Source organism: Echinops telfairi, unplaced genomic scaffold (assembly GCF_000313985.2).
Source record: "Echinops telfairi isolate 266 unplaced genomic scaffold, ASM31398v2 ScPeMD7_23;HRSCAF=83, whole genome shotgun sequence".
NCBI lineage: Eukaryota > Metazoa > Chordata > Mammalia > Afrosoricida > Tenrecidae > Echinops > Echinops telfairi.
In genome coordinates, this window is record NW_022103920.1 from 2554260 (window position 1) to 2558455 (window position 4196).

Sequence of the window (4196 nt, forward strand, 5' to 3'; positions counted from 1 at the left end):
CCAGGTACTTAGATAAGAGCCAAAGGTTGGATCATTTTAAAAAATTGCAGCAATCATGTGAATATAATATGTAAAGGATGTTTGAAATGTCAGAGAGATTGTAAAATATAAATTTTTTGAGGAGGAAGTCAAGGATGGAAAAAGTACAATTCTGTCATGGTAGTTTGTTTAAGTGTGCACTGTATTTCAACTCCATGTCTAAAGGGGGAAAAATAAAAAATGGCTTCAAGAATCAAGGGTCAATTTGATGGATGTGCCATTGATGCAAAAGTTGGGTTAAACCAAGTTGATGACTTTTCTTAACATAACTTATTTTGATCATTCTAGTGTCGTGCAAATTAACAAGTGGTTTATAAAATTCCAATTTATACTCCAGGAGGGTAAGTTAAAAAACATTGCTACTAGCATTTTAGTTCATACATACACGGGGTCATTCAGAAGAAAGTGTGTTGAATTGTGTCTCTGCCACCAGGTGTCTTAGGGGGGAAAAGTGTTCCAATCAAATGCGTACTTTCCACGGGGGGTTGCTGGGCCAGTGGGATCCCAGGCAAAGCGGTCAGCTCAGAAGGCTACAATGGCATCCATCTGAAGAGGTCTTATACAGTCCACCCAAGTGCAACGTCTAGCAAATGCACCCAGGGACCTGGCTCGCTGATCTTTCTGTTCTGTCATGTGGTCATAATTGTGTTACTGCCTTAAACGCAGTATAGCACATATATATTCATTAATTGACCTTAGTGTCTTCAACAGAATTAAATATTTTTAATAAATATTTTATAAATCTATCAGTTCTTTGTTAATTATACAATTAAATACTTTAAAATAGATAGGGAAAGGGAGGGAATTATTTAACGAAGGAAATAACTAACTTTATAACTATTGCATTATATTTCTGAGCACCACAAAAAATACATGTAAAAATTTTAAAAAAGATCATTTCATTGGGGGCTCTTACAGCTCTTATAACAATACATATACCCATTGTGTCAGGCACATTTGTACATACGTTGCCATCATCCTTTTCAAAACATTTTCTTTCCACTTGGGTCCTTGGTATCAGCTCCTCATTTTTTCCTCTCTCCCTTATGAACCCTTGCTAGTTTATAAATTATTATTATTTTCATATCTTATACCAGTCGCTGTCTTCCCTCACCCATGTTTCTGTTGTTCATGCCCCTTGGTGGTGGTGGGGAGTGGGTGGGTTATGCTTTGATCATTGTGATAATTTCCTCCTTTCTCTCCCCACCTTCCCCTTACGCTCATGGCATCACTACTCTCATTATTGTTCCTGCGGGGTTTATCTGTCCCGGATTCAATGTGTCAAGAGCTGCTGTCTGTACCAGTGTACATGCTCTGGTGTAGTCAGATTTGTAAGGTGGAATTAGGGTCATGATAGTGGGGTGGGGAACGAAGCATTAAAAAACTGGAGGAATGTTGTATGCTTTATTACCAAGAAAGCATGTGGCTTTGAACTACCTTTCTTTCTTGTCATTTCCTTACAGATAAGATTCAAAGAAGAGAGGTGGAACAAATAGAAAGTAATTGGGTATCAAACCCATCCTAAACACTTCTGTGATCAACCGAAAGCTGAGATGTTCCCCATAAGCTCTGATCTCTAATATTGTATCCATAATTAACTTAACATTGTATGGCAAAAGAAGGGACTTGGCAGATATAATTCAGAGTGCTAACCAATGACCTAAAGATTAAGAGATTATCCAACGAGCCCAGCCTAATCAGGTAAGCCCTTTTAAAGCATAACTATTTCTTTGATTGCTCAGGAAGACAGAGAGACCCAGGTGTGAGCAGGATTTAACGGAGCGAGAGATGGAGGTATCACATGGAAAGGAGTCGAGAATTTGCCTCTACAATATGGGTGTAAAAAGCAGGAGACATTCTTTGAGAAGAATTGGATTCTGCTAAGAGCCCAGAAGTGAAGCGTCCCCTTATCTGAAGCTAGGAACCCACTCCACCAACATATGCACCTGGTGTGAGGTTTCATTCTCCAGAGAAGCATGACCAGCGATGTTTGGTATGTCTGTATGGAGAAAGAGATGTATATCAAGACATGGCTCACACCATGCTAGACATGGGTAATTCCAGTCCCATTCAGGTCCACAGGTCAGATGTAAGCTGACGGCTTCTCTTGACCCATGCAGTTGATGAAAGGAAGCAGGAGTATGAAACAGGAGGGTCACAGGCTGGTGGTACAGAGAAAAATGAATCCAAGGTAAACCAGAGGCATCCACTTTGGGTATTCCACTGACAGCTCCAGAATTAGCAGGATCCAGGACCAACTGAGACTGAGGAACCAGATGCAGGATCCAGATCCAGGGGAACTCAAAGGGGCAAGAGAGAGGCCACCTCTTCTCAGGATCTCTCACTCATACAAAGGTGGAGGGGATATGTCTTCAGGATTCCACATGATTAATAAGTTGGGTTCCACCTCTATCTTCACTCAAATATGTCTGTTCTTTTTGTTAGGTGGAGACAGTGGGTTGTATCTCATAGACACCCGCTGCACAGCAGAAGGAAGCGGTGTCCAGGCCTGTACCATCTCCGCAAATGTTCTTATGTTTGAGCCATGGTTTTCAGCCGCTGTGCCCATCAATCTCATCAAGCGTCTCCTCTCCTTCTCGGGCCCTCTACTTTCCCAAACATCCTGCCCTCCCCCATGGACTGGTCTCTCCTGACATCACGTCCAAAGTAGATGAGACAAAGTCCAGGCATCCTTGCTTCTAAGGAATCTTCTGGCTGTTCTTTCAAGGCAGACCTATTTATTTTTTTTGGCTCTGGTGCCTAGTGGGTTACCCATTGGGCTGCTCACTGCAAGGTCAACAGTTCAAAACCACCAGTCTCTCTGCAGGAGGCTGACAAGCCTTTCCATGCCTGTAAACAGTCTGGGGGGAAAAAAGTGACAGTCTGGGAAACACCCCAGTGCAGTTCCGCCCCCCCTGTAGGATCGCTAAGAGTGGGAACTGACTGGATGGCATTGGATCGATGTGTCCAGTTGACATACTTTGCAGCCGGCACAGACTTCAGCTTCATAGGACTCCAGCAAGCATCCCACTCAGACTTCTGCTCTGCACAAGCAGAAGAACGGAAACGGGTGCTGCTTTATTGGATTCGTGGTGACAGCATCAGAAAACGAACTGAAATCCCAAGGCTCCAGGTTCATGCCAGGATAAAAATAACTGCCAAAAGGATTACGAACTGAGGGGGAACACAAAGCCCCGAATATTTTAGAGAGAAATACAGAAGAAGATCTTGGTGGCCTGAGGTCAAGAAAGGATATTATGAAGAGAAGCCTTAGAAAATACAAACCGCACAGAAAAGCACTGACAAATCTGACTGCCTTAGAAATCCCCTCACAAAAACAACTCCCTGAACAAGACGGAAAGGCAAATCATACACTGCAAGGGAGATATTTTTAACATGCACTGCTGAAAAGGATCATTAAATGATGACCATACAGCCAATAAAAAGAACTGCAAACCAGTAAGAAGACGTCAATCCAATGGGGGGAAAGTGAGATAAACATGTTAAAAGAGGAAATCACATAAAAGCCTGAGATGGCTTTTCCACACCTGAAAAAGTGCTCAACTTCAACCAGAATTCAAGAAATGAAACTTAGCTACACTTGCATTTCATGTCCATCAAATGGACAAAAATGAAAGGCTGTAGATGCAGGGCATGAGTCTGGATTTCAAATAATAGAGACTTTTATACACTACTTTGGAGAATAAATTGCTATCATAACTTTGTAACCCAATCTGTGAATGGCTAATGGTCTCTCTGATCCCGATTTCACATTAATCAACTATTTCATTTCTGGGTTAAACCCAAGAAAAAGGTCTATGGACGCTCACACCAAGGACTGTTAGAAATGTCCATTGGAGCTACAAGTCCACCCGTGAACGATCTGAGACAGCAGACAGTGATCCCCAAGGTGCATGTGTGTCCTTAGGGTAGATCAACTGCTGGTCCTAGGTATGCAAATGGTAAGGAACTAGAGTTCAAGATCTTGGATTTCCAAACACAGCTCTTTTAGCCATACATAGGTTTGCCCTTCTCACTTCCCAACTAACTAAAGCTCTTTCAAAATTTAGCACATGCAGACACAGACACACACACCTCACCCAATACGAACCTTCCAGCGGCTCATTTTTATCTGGCGAGTACGTTAATCCACAAAG